Here is an 18,993-nt window from a genome sequence, read left to right on the forward strand (position 1 = left end):
ACACAGGAGCCAGATATAGTCTGACTGGCATCGCGCAAATGAGGGAGTGAATACACACAAGCCAAGTCTTTTTTTCGTCAGTAATAGTACTGCGAAAGTGCAGCCATGACAAAAGCATTTGTGTGGCGTCACACAATAGGAATGTGCCCGTAAAGTTATACTACATTGGGCCATATTTATACTCTGTATGCGCCGGATTTGCGTCGTTTTTTTTTACGCAAATTCAACGCAAGACGAACTCCATATTTATACTCTGGCGTTAGACGCGTCTATCGCCAAAGTTCATGGAGTTTGCGTCATTTTTTAGCATGGACACCTACCTTGCGTTAATGAAATGCAAGGTAGGCGTTCCCGTCTAAAAAATGACTCCCAGGCCTGTGCGCCTTATTTACACTCCCGAGCAAAAATGACGCACGGGAGTGGGCGGGTCAAAAAAAATTACGTCTACCCGCGTTAGCGTCATTTTTTAACGCCTGCTCAGGGCAGGCGTTAAAGGACCTGTGGGCTCGGAAGGAGCCCACAGGTGCACTCCCATGCCCCCAGGGACACCCCCTGCCACCCTTGCCCACCCCAGGAGGACACCCAAGGATGGAGGGACCCACCCCTGGGACATTAAGGTAAGTGCTGGTAAGTATTGTTTTTTTTTTTTTGTTGTGGCATAGTGGGGCCTGATTTGGGCCCCCCTACATGCCACTATGCCCAATGACCATGCCCAGGGGACAAAAGTCCCCTGGGCATGGCCATTGGGCAAGGGGGCATGACTCTTGTCCTTGCTAAGACAGGAGTCATGTTAATGGCGTCTGGGCGTAAAAAAAAAATGGCGCAAATCGGGTTGAGGCGATAATTTTGCCTCAGCCTGACTTCCCCATTTTTTGACGCCCAAGCTCCATTGTACCCTATGCCGTCGCTGCCTGGTGTGTGTCATTTTTATAAACGCACACCACTCCGCAGCGCCGGCTAACGCCGGCTAACGTCATTGAATAAATACGGTGCCCGCATGGCGCTTCAGAATGGCGTTAGCCGGCGTTAAATATTTTGACGCACAACTGCGTTGGCGCAGTTGTGCGTCGAAAAGTATAAATATGGCCCATTGTTTTTTATTTATTTTTATTTTTGGCGTTGCTGGAGATGTGTGATGCCATACTAACAAGTTTGTGTCCTCTCTACAATTTCCCTGTGTTTTCACAGCGGCGTGGTGTAGATTAAACGTTTCTGGATGGCATATCATGGAAAGCGATTTATATATATATATATATATATATATATATATATATATATATATATATATATATATATTATTTTTCACTAAGAAACTGGTCGCTTTCTGAGTCAGAATGTTAGATAATGAGGTGTCTCATTACAGGTCCTGGCACTTAAGATATATAGAATGTTGTGGTCAGTTTCTTCTTCGCTGCCATATCAAACCCCAGGATTGTGTTGTAAGAATATGAGACTTTCAAATGAGGAAACGGCTGCCTTCTGTTGGAATTTTTAAGCGCGCTTCACCTTGCCTCAACTGCGAAAGCTATTATCATTTCACATACCAGCTGTTCCCACTAAAAGGAAAACAGCGGCGCAGCAATGCAGCGTCCATATTTAAATTTAGCGTTACTTCTCTTTCTACTGTTACCCAGCTGCGTAACTGAAATAGCAATATCCACGCCCTCTAATTTCGAAATAAACATCCCACAGCGGGTGAGGGAGACAAAATGTGGTATTTTAATGGGGCTTTCCAGAAGGGGCTTTAAGGTTTTCGGTGAAAGATTAAAGTAATTTGACTGACTAGAGGACAAGGCCGATTTCAATCAAGCTGAGTGCAAGGTGAATATTTACCTCAGCTCAGGCAGTTTACTCGTTGCTACCTGACATTGGCATTACGTCCTAATGGTCTTGCAAAATATGTTAAATTTAAAGTTCGTGGTGTAAAGCTTTTCCTGAAATATTTTTAACCAAATCCAAGATATACTTTAATGTTAGAGCAACTGAAACGTTTTCTACATTTTAGCTCTTTGTCTTTGGAATGTAATTTGGTGGAGGATAAGTTGTCTTGGAACTGCATATCATCTGCAACATCACTGGACACATGAGGACATATTTATAATTTCTTCATGCAATACAACGTAGCAAGCCGCCTTTCTGCGCTGTGCTGCGTGAAAGGGCAGGAATGTGCTGTATTTAAGGTGATACGGCGCATTCCTTTCCTTTACTTTCACTGCCAACGAAGGCACTCTTGCACCCTGGTGCAAGGGTGCCTGCGTTGCAGGCAGGATTGAGTTGTGCAGGAAGGAACACCTTCCTGCACAAAAACAATCCTCAGAGGCATTTTTCTCTGAGTGTGCTGCAGCATGCAGCACACTTAGAAAGAGGAAATAGCGAAGAAAAATAAAGATATTTCTCCTCTTTGCGCCTCCCCTGGAAAGGTGTAGCATTATGACGCATTCTCTGGTTTTGCCAGTGTTGGGAAAATTGAGAATGCACCAAAATCATGGGTGGATGTGTAGAAACACCCACGCTCTACCCATGGAATGATTCCCTGTTGTAGAGTAATGCAAGGCAGCGATATGCACTGCCTTGCATTTGTCTAGATTTATCAAGCCATGAACCGCCATGCAAGGTGACCTTGTGTGGCTCGATAAATCTCACTTAGGTTTTGCCTTGCCCTTGCACCCTCTTGCGTGGTGCCAGGGTGACACAAAACCTTGATAAATCTGGCCCTTGTTCTTTTCCATTGCTGCAGCCGTTAGCATTTCATAAAGCATTTGCATACTCAAACCTTTCACCATATAAATGCACTCACATAAACAGATATCATGGTATAAATGGAAGATGAGTGATCTACATTAAATGAGGCATGCATTTGGTTACCTCAATCTCCAGCACATAGTTACTTATTAGGGGTGTGAGTATGTCCAAGCAGTTTGAGGTTATTTAGCAAGCAAATGACTGCTCAAAGGGGAACTTCACGCTCTGAATTTGACTACAATGCCACTGGTGAAACGCTGATATTAGCAAACATCAGGATTAAGTTGGCAGAATGCGATGAGGCAGCAGTAAGAGGGACTAGCTACTTAGGTATTAGCTACTTAGGTAAAGAAGTTGTGGAAATATGGCAAGGGAGATAGGACAAAGAATACACATGCCTGGCTACTCCTCAGGCCATGGGCCAGCTCCTACATTACTCAGCTTATAGATGGCAACGTGGAGACCCAATCTGAAAATAACAATGTTGCACTTATCCTATTACATTTTTATACTGACCTATACCATAAACCCCGAGGCAGAACACATTCTGGAGTACCTTATCTCCACTCCTTTGGTTAGACAAAGCACACAGGCAATATTTAGATGTTCCCTTCACAGTTGAAGTCATGGAACAAGTGATATAGAGCGTTCCCAGGGATAAGGCTTCAGGCTTATATGGCCTGAACTCTTTGTTTTATAAAGAAATCTTAAACATACCTGTGCCGCACCACCTCATCATTTATGAAGCAGCTGGAGGACTGGGAGCCTATGGTTATATTTATGAGAGTCACAGATTGTTACAATTTGAAACCTGACAAGTGTCCCATACATTGTGACTCATTCACGCTCTTGCCTTTGACAAACATGGATAATGAGATCATGGCAAAACAATTTCCAAAAAAGACTACTCCCTTTAATACCTGACAGTGTCTTGCCTGATCACTCGGGCTCCATACCTGATGGCTTTGCGACTCATAATCTGCACACTACATTTGCATTCATACATTCCTTAGACCTACAGGCGCAGGCGCTGCTAGTTTTCTAGATGCTACAACAGCGCTTGATTTGCCTGAATGGAAATATCTGTTTATGCTACTCTAGACAGTCAGACTCAGTCACCAATTTATTAAATGGATAAGGTTGCTCTATGAGGGTAAATGGTGCAGTAACCTCTCCATTTTCCTTTGCCAGGAGAACCAGGCAGGGCTTCTCCCTAATACCCAATCTATGTGCAATACCTACAGAACCACTGTTAGTTAAGCCATGACAACATCACTCAGAAAAAGGATTAAGGGACAGATGCATGAATTTTTGTTTTGCGACCAGCAATTTGCGATCTTTTTGGGAATCGCAAATTGCAAGTCACAAAACAAAGGGCCTTATTTATACTTTTTGGTGCAAAACTGCACTAAGGCAGTTTTGCCCCAAAATGTTTTGCACCGGCTTGCACCATTTTTTAGCACCAGCTGGGCACCATATTTATGGAATGGTGCAAGCCGGTGCAAAGGTAGGCTAGCTTAAAATAAAATGACATTAGGCAGTTTTGAGTCAAAATAAATGATTCTGACCAGATTAGCATCATTTTTTGACGCTAAGGGGCATATTTATACCCTGTTTGCACTGAATTAGCGTCATATTTTTTTAACTCTAATTCAGTGCAAAACTAACTCCATATTTATACTTTGGTGCTAGACCTGTCTAGCACCAAATTTATGGAGTTAAAGTCATTTTTTGGAAGTGTAAACCTACCTTGCCTTAATGAGATGCAAGGTAGGCATTCCCGTGCAAAAAAAATACTCTATGGCCTTAACACCATATTTATACTCCCATGTAAAAATGGTGCAAGGGAGGGAGGAGGGGTCAAAAAATGGGGCAAAGTTCGCTTTGCCCCATTTTTTAAGACCTGGGTCAGGGCAGGTGTTAGGGGACCTGTGGGCCTATTTCCATGGTGGAACACCATGGAATAAGCCCAGAGGTGCCCTCCCTAGGCCCTAGGGGCACCCCCACCCACACTAGAGGGACTTCGAGGATGGGGGACCACATCCCAGGTAAGTACAGGTAAGTGCATTTTTTTTGTGAAAGTGCCATAGAGGGCCCTGAAATGGGCCCCCATACATGGCTCCGGGTGGAATGGCCATGCCCAGGGGACCCCTGTCCTCTGTGCTGGCCACTGGGGTGGTGGGCATGACTCCTGCCTTTTCTAAGGCAGGAGTCATGTGGCATGGTAGGTTTAGCACCATAAAATGACGCTAATCTGGTTAGAGTCATTTTTTTTTACTCTAACCTGTCTAAAGCCATTTTTTGGTGCTAAACCCTCTTCTTCTATACTGCCAGCCCCACCCGACTAAAGTCACTTTTTAAAACTCTAGCCTACCCTTTGCACCGGCTTGCACCATTCCATAAATATGGTGCCCAGCTGGTGCACAGAAATGGTGCAAGCCGGTGCTAAACTTTTTGGTGCAAAACTAAGTTAGTGCAGTTTTGCAGCAAAAAGTATAAATAAGGGCCAATATTTTGTAAGTTTGCGCCACTTTTGTGTCATAAAATGACGTTAATGCGGTGCAAAAAAAGTTTAAATCAGGGCCTTGGTGCTAGATGGGTCTAGCACCAAAGTATAAATATGAAGTTAGTTTTGCACCGAATTAGAGTTAAAAAAATGACACTAATTCGGTGCAAACAGAGTATAAATATGCCGCAGAGTATAAATATGCCCCTAAATATGGCGTTAAGGCCATAGAGTCATTTTTTGCACGGGAACGCCTACCTTGCATCTCATTAAGGCAAAGTAGGTCTCCACTTTCAAAAAATGACTTTAACTCCATAAATTTGGTGCTAGAGGGGTCTAGCACCAAAGTATAAATATGGAGTTAGTTTTGCACCGAATTAGAGTAAAAAAAAATGACACTAATTCGGTGCAAACAGAGTATAAATATGCCCCAAAATGTCCAAAAGTATTAAACACTGTTAGCAATTCCCAATGGGGTCGCAAAGACCTACCTCATCAATATTCATGAGGTAGGTCGCAATTTGCGACCCCATTGGGAATGGCCGCACTCACAGGGATGGTGGCCTGCTGGGGACAGCAGACCGCATGTCTGTGACTGCTTTTTAAATAAAGCAGTTTTTTCTACTGCAGCCTGTTTTCCTTAAAGGAAAACGGAATGCATTCGGAAAAAAAAAAGAAAAGTTTTCTTTTCATTTTTTCAGAGTAGGCAGTGGTCTGGACCACTGCCTGCTCTGAAAATTTTTGCGTCCCCATTCACAAAGGAGAAGAGGTCCCCTGGTGACCCCTTCCGGTTTGCAACTTGAAGTTGGTGGTAATCTGCAAATGTTTTGAGACTGCATTATGGGTGCAAAACATTCACACATACCAGTGCAACTCGCTATTTGGCAGGGACGCCCGTGGAGCGCCTCTTCCTAATAGCGACTCACAAAAACATTTTGCGATTTGGTAATAAATTACCGAACCGCAAAATGGGGTCTGTACCTGCAAAAATGTTTTTTTGCATTTTCAAACAACCCTATTCTGCAAATCGGACTATTTGCATATGCAAAAATCCTTTGCGCATCTGGCCTTAAGATACATTACCAGTAGTTTGGTTATCTCCTTGTATGGGGATGATGTTACACTTTGTATGAAATACCTGGAAGCTAAGCCCTCATTCATACTTAAGGAATTAATTAATTGTGGTTGCCTCACAGACATAACTATTAACTGGTCCAAGACAATTCTCTTCTCCTTTACCGCCACTATGAGCAATTTCACACTTGGCTTCCTACTGTAATGGTTGGATTTTTCTGTTAAGTATCAGGGTGTATGGAGAAAAGCTAGCAGCTAAGATGGATGATAGGCCCCTGTGAAGGACAGAACTTCCTCTGATACCCGATTCCTGGTAAATCACGTCCCACAATCCTCTTAAAAAAACATGTACATGGGGAATGCATAACTTAGTTGGTGGCTTACTCTTCTTTTCTTCTCCCACCCTGCCTTTTCCCTTCGTCATGTTTCTAAGCTGGGAACCCATCACTGCACTTAACCCATCACTGCACTACCCACCATCACAATTCTCCTACACTTTCTGACAGACAGTGGCCACAGCAGTAGCCTTTTGCTCACACCATTAGAGATTCTAGTGCCTCTGCATGGATCCATTTCACATTTTCCACCCTGGTTGGGCATTGTTATTGCTTTATAGACTTGTAGCAGTGGACTTTTGACAAAGGGCACAGAATGACCCCCACTATTACCTGCGGAGATGGACAGGATACCTAAGGCGATTGGCATAGTTGTTATGAGAACAATGTTGCACCGCTGAGGCTTTCAATTATTTAGTCCTTAATTGTGCACAGTTTATATCTCAAGTACAAACATATTTCTCTCTATTGCTTAACTGTCTCATCAGTGTTACATAAATGTTAAACATGTAAGTAAAGTAACACTTGTTAAAAAAAGTAGCTGAGTAAATGGATAAGTAGAGAGCTGGATGATATCTTTTCAATGATATCTTTCAGGAGAATTATGGCAGGGCACTTGTGTGGCTTGACCACTGAGTGCCCGTATAGTCCACATTGCTCTGGACTATGGCTGGCAGGATTGCACCAGCAAATATGGTGACCCTCCCTAAGTTTATACAACTTAAAAAAAAAAAATACAGGTCTGCTCACTAGACACTTCTTTCATCATATCCGTTCTAATTCCATAAGCTTACCCTGGACTGGTAAGCAGCCCAGAATTGCAAGGGACATGCTCACATTGCAATTTGAACAAGGTCGGATTTGTGAGCCAGACTTGGAGGTGGGTTACTACTGCTCTCAAGCATAGTTCACTGTAGGAGGCTAGCCCTCTATGTAGTATGCAAAGATAGGCACACTGTGCAGGGGGTCCAGGCAACCACACATTGGTTTACAGGGGTAAAAACTAGATCACCTAATGCTCTAATTTTCAAGTAAATTGGTCGAACAGTTAGGCCAGTCTTGGAGAAGTGCAAAGCATTTGTTGTACTCACAGTATCAATCTTGCAACTCAGACACTCAAAGCAATAACTTGAGACCAATTTATATAAGTACTTCAGATATCTATGTAATTTTTAAGACCAAGATTATCAAAATTGGTTAAGTACTTTTCGAGATATGAATATTTTAAGTTGAATTAAAATAGCCTGTTTGTGCTTAATTATGCATCATAGGATTCAATGGAAGTTCACCTTTAAAAATACAAGGCGGCTGGGTGCAGAGTGATTCAGTGAGCCAGGAGCTGGGCGCTAGGATGCCCTCTGGAGCAGAAGGTAAGTTGATTCAGGGGTTGTTTGCATGGCAACGGGGGCACTCTGGTGGAAGGTCTGAGTGTTCCTGAAGTCCCACGACAGGGGCTTCCTCTTGGTCCATTTTCAGTCCCGGGCAGGCTGGTTTTCTTGGTGTTCGATGATGGCTGACCAATACCATGTGTATTGGCACTGTTTGACCACTGGAGCACGCATTGCCACCAAATGTAGCACACTAGCTGGGTTTGTCCTCACATTTGTGAGTGTATTGTTTGGTCTAGCTGTGATGTCCAGTTTGGGATAAGTGGTTGGTCAGTGAAGTGACCCTCACTGGCTTGTTGGTTTCTTGCTGCTATAGAGTGGTACCTCCTCTCTGGAGGGAGTTATATGACTATTTTTTAAGCCTGGAGGTCATCTGGGGTTCTTTAGAGTTTTTCCAGTTGTCCAGCAGCTCCCCAGCGACGATTGTCAGGTCATGGGTACAGCAGGCAGGGTTTACCGCCTTCTCTTTGTTGCAGTAGGTCCACAGTTCTCGTGCCTTGGATCTTCTTGGTGCTGGTCTTCTTTTGTCTGTCAAATTTTATTTCCTGGTCTAGGTATGCCCACTAAATACTCAATTTAGGGGATGTTTTTAGGGGAGCCTGGTAGTGACCAATGGGTCATCTACCTTAGGGTGGCTACATCCACTAAGTGACCACTTCCAGTGGGAAGGGTCACTTCTCTATACTCGATTCAAGATGGAGGAAAATGAAATGGAGTGCCGACCTCTCAGGCAATACCTTAGGGGTGGTGCATGCCAGGTGGGGCCACTCTTCCTACTCTTTGTCTGAGTTTCCCGCCGTTGCTCCTGCCTAAAGTGGAGGAGTTACCATCTGCTGCTAGCAGTAGGCCTGGCTGTTCAAAGGTGGTTAGCCATTTGAAGCTTGCCGCCAGGGCATGCACATTCCTGAGGGAGGGGGTGTGGGCTCCTCACCCTGAAGGGCTTTGTTCTACAAACCAGGAGGCGTATCTCTCCCCCAAGGTTTGTAGATTGGATGTCTGGAGGTGGAAAGCTGGATAGAACCAGTCAGAAGCCATGCCAGGGTAATTAGCTTTTGCAGGGGGCACCTCTAAGGTGACCCCTGGGTACCTTTTATGATAAATCCAACACTGGCACCAGTGTGGATTTATCATTCTGATGTGTTTGATACCAAACAGCCCAGGGTTCAGAGTGGCCATCATGTTGCTGTGAAACGCGTACTGACAAGTGTACAGCACATGTACTTTACAATGGCTGCTTTGTTCACTCACTATGTCCCAGTTTGGACAGGGACACCGTGGGGGCTTATTGCTCATGCAGGTATGCTCTCACATACAATATGGTGTACCGTGCCTCAGGGCTAAAAGGCCTGCCAGGGGTGATGTACCTATATGGTTTGCAGTGTAGGGTGGACAGGGCACAGAGGCAGTGTGCTATGTTGAGTTTTCACTTTAGGTTTACCTCAGGGCCCGCAGCACGCAATGGAAGTGTTGGGTGCACCTGGATGCAGGCCCTAGAGGGTGGCACAATCAATGCTGCTGCCCTCAGAAGCCTACCCTTAGTAACGTCTGCCCTGGGCACCTAGTTACCATTTACTAGGGGCTCAATGTGGCAGCCAAGGGGGTCTCCAATTGTGCCAATGCATCACAACAGTTTTAGGGAAAGAGCTCTGGCATAGGGAACCTGGTTAGCAGGGGCCCTGGGCACTATCAACTTCTAGGCTACATCATACATCAGGCAAAGAATGGGGGGCTAACCATGTCAAAAAGAAGCATTTTTTCACACTCACTTATTATTGACACCATTGCATGTTCTTTCAACCACATTTCGTCATTGAGCTCGATGACATGATGCCGTGCCACATGAATACCGTCCTCTCCTCTCCTGTTGGTTGCCCTAGAATGGACATTGACATTGGTTAGATGTATTTTTTGGGTGTGGAGCAAGAGGTAGCTAGCTAATTTAGATGGTCTATTTGCGGATAAGCTCACTGCACTTCGGAATTTGGTATTGCTACTGAAGGCATACTGAGGTGTCTGCCTCCAAATGAGATGTCTGAGATGGTTCTTCCTGGGTGATCTGTATCTAACTGCACATTCATCATGTTGTAGTCACTCAAGGAGGACCCATATTGCGAGCCCCTAGCCTTTTTCATGTAGCATTGACTTTGAGCCACACATAAAGCACTATATCAACCTTTTTCTGCAGCCGTAGACTCCCACTATATATCCTAGAGGTGCTACAAGAAAGCTTGTCACATGACTATATAAAGCAATGCAAGAGAAAGTACCTATATATACACCCAAGGCAAGACGGGCATAGCACAGGAATCTAGATCCCTCTCCCACGAAGAAAATGTAGCTGTTCTACTGCACTTAAATGCATCCCCTCTCACACAACTATAGACTAAGACACATGTTAAGTTTCTCTACAGAATGTACTTCACTCCTGTGACATTATGCAAAATGGGCCTTTCAGATTCTACACACTATGCAAGCTGTGGAGCATTGAATGTTGACTGTATGCCTCTTTATGCCCCAGACTTTGTGTTGCCCACATATTGCCGAGTTCTGGTCATCTGTAGTCAACATATCTATCACATCATTAGCTTTCAAATACAAAAACTCGGCAAGTAGCATTTCTGGATTATTTTTAACAGGTCCTGCCCGGAACCCAGTGCCTCACTGTCATATTTCTTGGAAAAGCAACACACTGAGGCTAAGGGATGCTTCCCCCCCCTGAGTACAAGATTGCCTTCCTTTACTCCTTTTACTCCTTTTTACTCCTTTTTTCCTGCCCTTCTGCTCCTGATCCCCCCCCCTCCTGCTAAGCAGCTGCTGCCCCTGCGCCCCGCCATGAAGCACTTTTCCTGCCCGTCCTCTTCCCAGCTGAATTAAACCCCCACCTCCCTCTCCTCCCTCCCCTTCCTAATGGCAGCTGCAGCGCTGAGAAAGGGCAACTCCACTGACTTCTGGTCAGCATCTGTTGCCCTCCCCAGCTCCTCCAGCTGATGTGACTGCTGTTGTTCCTCTGCCTCCAGGATCGGACTGAGTGTGTTCCCAGTTTGAGGCTCTCCTCCACCCAAAGGCTCCTGCACCTCATCCCTGGTGGCCCAGTGGCCATCCACAAGTAAGTATCTCCGCTCTCTCACTCTTTCGCTCCTCTTTTTACTCCTTTTTTACTCCTCTTTTCTTTGTTTACTCCTTTTTTCCTTTTGCTCCTTTTATTTTTTCTCCTTTTTTTCCTGCCCTTCTCCTCCTGATCGGCCCTCTCCCTCCCATGCCGCTGCTGCCCCACCCTCTCCCCGTGAAGCACCTTTCCTGCCCTCCCACCTCCCAGGTGGCCGAACCCCCGTCTCCCTCCCCATCTTAATGGTGGTTGCAGGGTGCCGCACTACTGGCACATCAGAGGCAAACCCGTCCATGCCTAGACCACACCCATTGTCTAAAACCCTGAATCTTCAACTAGCCGTCCCCAGGCCACCCTCCATTACAACGCCCAGAACCCCCACTGACTCAACACCAAGCATCTCAGCAACTGCTGCACTGCATCTCCCAATGACACTGACGGACCTTTCTGCTGCCGGAACTGCAACTTCAGTTTCAGCCACAACAATCAGAAGAAACACCCCACGCCCAGAAACACCCACACCCACCACAAACTCTTCAACTGCCTCCTTCTGAATATATGTTCCCTCCATAAGCACGCCACCGAACTCTGGGACCTGATCGACTCCGCCGGACCAGTCTTTGCTTTCCTTACAGAGATCTGGACCAACCCCACCTCTAGACCAGACATCGCCATTGCTATCCCAGACGGCTACAGCATCCTAAGGAAGGACCAGCCCTCCCATCCCGGCGGAGGAATTGCCATTGTCCACAACTCCTCACTACGCATCATGGCCAACATGGAGGAGCACTGCACCACAATAGAACACCTTCACTTCCTGATCCACGCTGATCACAACTTCTCCTTCCATGGCACCCTGGTTTACAGACCACCCTGTCCCCACCCAGCATTCATTGATGCCATTTTAGACATGGCCACCCCCAGGCCCTAGCATCCTCCAACTACCTCCTCCTCGGCGACCTGAATTTCCACCTCGAGGACTGCAACAACCAAAATGCCACCTCCCTACAAGACAACCTCGACACTCTCGGCCTCATACAACTGATCACTGCACCCACGCAAGCCACAGGACACACACTGGACACCATCTTTACCTCAAGCAACTGGATTACCATTAAAACCATCTCCACCCCAGACTGGACAGACCACCACTGCCTACACTTCACCATCACTGCACAAAGCAGCCGCACCCAGGCCCCAAGAGGAAATGGAATGAAATCATAGACGAGCAACTCACCACAACACTCGCCAAATCACCCCGCCTCCCTCCAATGAAGTCAACACCGAAGCACGCAACCTCAATTTCTGGATCATCGAATGCGCCGACACCGTAATCTCCCTCCATTTAACATCAGCCAAGCACATCCCAAAGAAAGTCAGCTAGTTCACCACCAAACTCCTAGAATCCAAGCGCACCTGCAGATGCCTAGAGAAGAAATAGCCAAACAGCCAAACCAGCGAACACCTTGCCTCCTTCAGAGCTGCCACCACCATCCACCACCGACACATAAAGAACTCAAAAAAAAAACGCACTCTGTGAACGCATCAACATGAAGGAACTGTTCGTAGTTATCAACTAGTTCACCAATCCCCCCTCCGAAGCCACCAGCGTCCCCCCATCGCAAGACCACTGCAACAGACTCGCCATCTTCTTCCAACGCAACATCAAAGACATTTATGACAGTTTCCTCCTGGAGAACCAGCCCAGCATCAGAACCGATGACCGACACACACCCCAGAACCCACACAAACCATCCACAGCTGGTCCACTCTCATCACTGAGGAAACAGAAAGCATCATGATCAGCACTCAGTCCAGAGCTCCCACAGACCCCCGCCCCCACCATATCTACATCAAAGCCAGCACATTCATCACCCCGAGCTTCACAAGACAATGAACTGCTCCATCAACACAGCCACTTTCCCCCATGACTGGAAACAAGCCGATGTATGCCCCCTCCTGAAGAAACCTTCGGCTGACCCATCAGAGCTATAGAATTTCTGGCCCATCTCCCTGTTACCGTACCCAGCCAAAGTACTGGAATAGGCCATCAACTCACGGCTGTGGCAATTCATTGAGGACAACAACTCACTGGACACCTCCCAGTCAAGGCTCTGCAGCAACCACAGCATAGAAACAGCTCTTCCTGCAGCCACAGATAACATCCACACACTACTAGATCGTGGCCACCACACAGCACTCATACTCCTCAACCTCTCAGCAGCCTTCAACATGGTCTCCCAAAGCACCTTATGCTGAAAAGCCCTGCAATGAATCCAGTCCTTCATCTCCGTAAGAACACAGAGAGGCAGGCTCCCACCACACCCATCCAAACTTAGAGAAGTCAGCTCTAGAGTTCGTCAGTAATCCTCCCTGAGCCCAAGACTCTTCAACATATACATGGCCCACTCGCAGCTATCATCAGAGGCCGAAGAATGAACATCATGTCATATGCTGATGACACACAACTAATCATATCCTTCACTGAAAACCCAGACAAGGCCAAGAGGAATTTCCACACAGGAATGGCAGCCGTCGACTCCTGGATGAGAGAGAGCTGCCTCAAGCTCAACTCAGATAAGACCGAGCTCATCATTTTTGGAAACTCCACCTCAGCCTGGGACGACTCCTGGTTGCCCACATCTCTCAGCCCCTGCCTTCTCCGACTGACGACACCCGCAACCTAGGAATCATCCTCAACTCCTCCCTATCAATGACCTGACAGGTAAACACAGTTACCTCCTCCTGCTGGCACACCCTCTGCCAACTCTGAAAGATTTTCAAATGAATCCCAGGAGACTACTGCAGGACAATCACCCACACCTTAGTCACAAGCAAACTCAACTACGGCAACGCACTCTATCAGAAAACTGCAACTCGTCCAAAACACTGCCGCCAGACTCGCCCTGAACCCCTCTGCCAGGAGCATATCTCCCAGAACATGAGGATCCTCCACTGGCTCCTGGTGGAGAGCCAAATCATCTTCAAGCTACTCACCCACACCTACAAAGCAATTCACAATATCGGACCGGCCTACCTAAATCACTACGTCTCCTTCCACAACACTGCCAGACTCCTCCCCTCTCCCTAGCAGGCACTGGCCACAGTTCCACGCATTAGGAAAACCACCACCGGAGGAAGGTCCTTCACCAACCTTGCAGCTAAAAGTTGGAACAACCTACCTCTGCATCTTAGACAAAGCCCATCGCACACCATCCTCAGGAAGAACCTCAAGATGTGGCTCTTCAGATGAGGCTCTGTCCATCCCCCACCCCCTAATGCCTTGAGACCCTCACAGGTGAGGGGTTGCACTTAACAAAAACGACTTGATTCATTGATAAAGGACATATCGTACTGCAACAAACAGCCTCACACAACTGCAAGCTGACAAAATGTGTTAGCTCTGCAAACCTGCATGTACTACTCCATTCACTCATACCATTGGATATTCAGATGCTTGTGATTTATGACAATAGTAAGCTGTGCATGTGTAAATCTGATAGGTGTGAGTATCCCACCTGCATTAAATATGATGTGTGAAAATCCCCCATTTTCTATCACTGCATTATTGCTTGAGACTGAAATGTGCTGTATGAATGCTTTGGTTGTTATGCAACAGCTGACTGTAGCTACTGGATATGTATTATCGTTTCCAGTGAACTGTTTTTCATAGTTGGTAAGTGAATAAAAAAACAAATATCCTTACAGTGACTGGCACCCAAAAGCTAATTTCACTGTGGCAAGTCTAGCTGTTCTATGGGGAAAATAAGAAAACATATTAAAATCCTAATATGGTAACTGTGGAGTGGGACTGGCTAGAAAAAAAAATCAACCACTCTTTAATAGGAATTTAAAAATCAATACAGTGGTGAAGTTTTATTTTTTTCATTTAAATATTAAGGAAAAGTACAGTTTAGAAGGGTACCTTTTATCTGGCTGACATACCTGGAGGATAATTTGCATTTGTTTACCAACTTCTCCCAGCCAGTGATTAGCATTTGCATAGGTGTGAATTAATATTATTGTTATTAGAAATTTGTAGAGCGCATGGCTACCCAGAGGCCTCCCAGCACTCATGCAGGACCATTAAACAGACAAAGCTGACAGACTATGAGGAAAAGAGAAAAGTCTTGAGCTTTTTCCGAAACTGAAGTTACGAGTTCTTTAGTCGAATTTCCAATGGTAAAGAATTCCATAGGTGACCCGCTTTGAAGGCAAAAGACCTGCCTCACCATCTTGCTTTCTTAAACTGAAATGTATTGATCAAGGAAGCGGAAGAAGATCTAAGTGATCTCTGGAGGATGTAGGGGGTTACAATACACCTAAGAAGGGCCTGTTGTAGAGTGCCTGGTGAATGTACCAGGCGGCTTTGAAATTAATGCGCTGTTCAATGGGGAGCCAGTGAAGGGACCCCAGAGCAGGTTTGACCAAATGGTGTCTCAGGGTACCCATTAGAAGGCAGGCGGCAGCATTTTGCGCCACCTGCAGTCTCTTTAAAACATAACAAGGGGAGCTAAAGAATTAAACATTCCCATAGTCCAAGCGAGACAATATCAGGGCCTGGACAATCAGCCTTTTAGCTACAAAGGGAAGAAATGTGAAAATTGTCCTACAGGTCCTCAATAAGTGAAAACAGGTAGCTGGTAATCATTACCGGTATCCGGGCTGTGGAGCCCCACATAAACACTACGGATATATGGGGACCCCCATTTAATCATTATTGGAATAACGGGAGCCCAACTGAGTTATTTTCCGAATCTGGGGACAGTAGCCTAAGCAATGTTTTGGACCTAGCCCTTTTTGCAGGATCATCCCTAAACCTTTTGCCTCCTTCCTCCTAATTTTTCTGACCAGTTTTTGTTGGCTTTACACTCTGGGCACTTTACCACTGCTAACCAGTGCCAAAGTACATATGTTCTCTGTGTAAATTGTATTGTTGATTGTTTTTTTTCATGATTGGCATATCTGATTTACTAGTAAGTCCCTATTAAAGAGAACTAGAGGTGCCCAGGGCCTGTAAATCAAATGCTACTAGAGGGCCTGCAGCACTGATTGTTCCACCCACATGAGTAGCAATGTAAACACAGCTCAGACATGTCACTGCAGTGTCTGTGGGTGTAGTTTTAAACTGCCAGTTCGACTTGGCAAGTGTACCCACTTGCCAGGCCTAAATCTTAACTTTTTATACATCTAAGGCGCCCCTAAGGTAGGCCCTAGGTAGCCCCATGATCAGGGTGCAGTGTATGTTAAAGGTGGGACATGTACTGAAGTGTTTTACATGTCCTAACAGTGAAATACTGCCAAATTCAGTGTTCACTGTTGCAAGGCCTATCTCTCATAGGCTAACATGGGGGCTGTCTTTAAATATCCTAAAAGTGCAGCTTCCCTTTGAGATCAGATCGAAATTTGGAGTTTGGGGTCTCTGAACTCTTAATTTAAAAATACATCTGTTAGTAAAGTTGGTTTTTAGATTGCTAATTTGAAAATTCCACTTTTAAAAAGTAGGCATTTTCTTGCTTCAACCATTCAGTGAATCTGCCTGTTTGTAAATTCCCTGTCTGGGTCATACTGACAGTTGGCCTGTTTGTGAATCTCCTCTAGACAGTGACACAAAGGGAGCTGGGGTGTAGCCTGCATATCCTGGTTAGCCATCTGAGCTGGAGTGGAGGGAGGAGTGGTCACTTACACCTGAATGCACTGTGCCTGCCCTCACACAATGCAGTCTCCACCAAACCCCTCATGTGTGTGTCTGGGGCCTGGCCTGAGCAAGGATGGATCATGTAAGCAACAAAGACTTTCCTTTGAAGTTCACCTACTTCAAAGGCAGAAAGGGGTATAAGTAATGGACCCAAAACCCCAGATTTTAGATCACTTCTGGAATCAAGAGGAACCTCTGCCAAGGAAAAGAGCTGAAGAGCTGAGGAGAAATGCTGCCCCTGCCTGTGACTGTGCTTTGTTGGGCTATCCTGCAGTTGCTGCTTCTGCCTGTGAAAGGGACAGAGGCTGGACTTTGTTGTGCATTCCTGCTTGAGAGGTATTTCCAAGGGCTTGGAGTAGAGCTTTCCTCCTGTTTCGAAGCCTCAGAGACAGCAAAGGCTTCACCATCTGGTTTTGAGTATACATGCTGTGGACTCAAGCTTGCCAGAGAGTGCCATTCCAGTTCCTGGGCCCCTGGAAGTGAATTTCTCGTGAAATCCTGTGAAAAGGTGCTGGACGATGCAGTGCAACTTTCCTAAGGATGCCGCTGCTTGGAACCCGCAACACCGCCTCCACCTCCACCTGAAGCTGTGGACATCTCAGAAGCATGACGACCCCAATGACTCCGCAGCCCTCGCCACAGCTGCTGATCCCACACGACTTCACTGAGATCAGAGTGTCATAACACTGACGTTCATGACACCTGACTCCATTGCAGCGACAGAGACCCTGGGACGTGAGCTCCACCCGTGAGGCCGCCCACAGCACTGTGACTTCGCCGCACTTCATCTCTGCTGGAGGTACCAAGGACCCGACACCTCGCAACCAATGCCGCCTCACCTCCATTGCTAAAATCATATTTTTAACTGTGAATTGTGAATTTTTTATTGTATTTGGTCTTGTTCATTTAGATAAATATTTACTATTTTTCTAAACCTGTGTGGTGTCCATTTTGTAGTGGTTCACTGTATTACTGTGTGTGTTGGTACAAATACTTAACACATTGTCTCTGAGTTAAGCCTGCCTGCTCATGCCAAGCTACCAAGGGGTGAGCGTTGGTTAACTCGGTGTGATTCTTCTTTACCCTGACTAGAGTGAAGGTCCTTGCTTGGACAGGGGTCAACCTGACTGCCAACTAAATATCCCATTTCTAACACAATGTCAATGATTCAAACTGGAAAACAACACACAAGAAATAAAGAAACAAGCATTCATCAAACAAATACACAAATGCTAAAACATTTTACTTAATTCACAAAATAAATAAAAAATTTAATTTTAATGAGAAGGTTGGAGCTTTTCTTAATTCAACTGAGGCCACCCATTGATCATTCTATATCCTGTTTGATGCACATTCCCTGCTTCCACAAATCATTCTGAAGATACCAACATAGGCTTATTTACAAAAACTGATGCATGGCTACGTTACCACAGCAATGCACCATTTTTCTTACGCTGCATCGTAAAAGTTTATGATGTGATGGATGTGCCGTATTTACAATACGACACATCTTGGCACGAGGTCCCAAAGATGCGTCAGAAATTCTGACACATCCATGTAAAGGATGCCGCAAGGCATCTGGACCAAAAGTGGTGCATTGCTGTAGTTGATCAGAAACCTGATGCAACTACAACAATGAGTCAAAATACAGAGGCAATGCATCAGTTTTGACCGGCATGGAGCCAGTATATGGGGACCAATGTAATAGAGTGTGAAAAGTTTAAAAACTCACCTAGCACTCTTACATTTGTTCGGTATGTCACACATAAAAGTGAGCATAGTGTACTTATGTGTATCACTATGCCCACGTGTGTGTGACATAAGACATTGATGTAGTGTAGTGTGACATGTACTGTGTTACCTACCTTATGTGTACACTTACCTGTTGGGGGGAATTCTCTGCCACAGCCACTGCATCATTGTTATGCCTTGGTTTGTCAGGCATTGGAATTTTGAATCATTTTGGACATTTCCCAAAGATGCATCACTTCCCTAAACCCTTGTATATATGGATGTATCAGTTCTGCATTGGATTTTAATAGGGAACACCTACCTTGCATATGATTAACTTAATCTGACGCAACTGGTTGTCGTGCAGTTTAAAAATGACGCACATGGAGGCAAATTGATGCATTTCTAGAAAT

This window comes from Pleurodeles waltl, chromosome 12 (genome assembly GCF_031143425.1).
Source record: "Pleurodeles waltl isolate 20211129_DDA chromosome 12, aPleWal1.hap1.20221129, whole genome shotgun sequence".
Lineage (NCBI taxonomy): Eukaryota > Metazoa > Chordata > Amphibia > Caudata > Salamandridae > Pleurodeles > Pleurodeles waltl.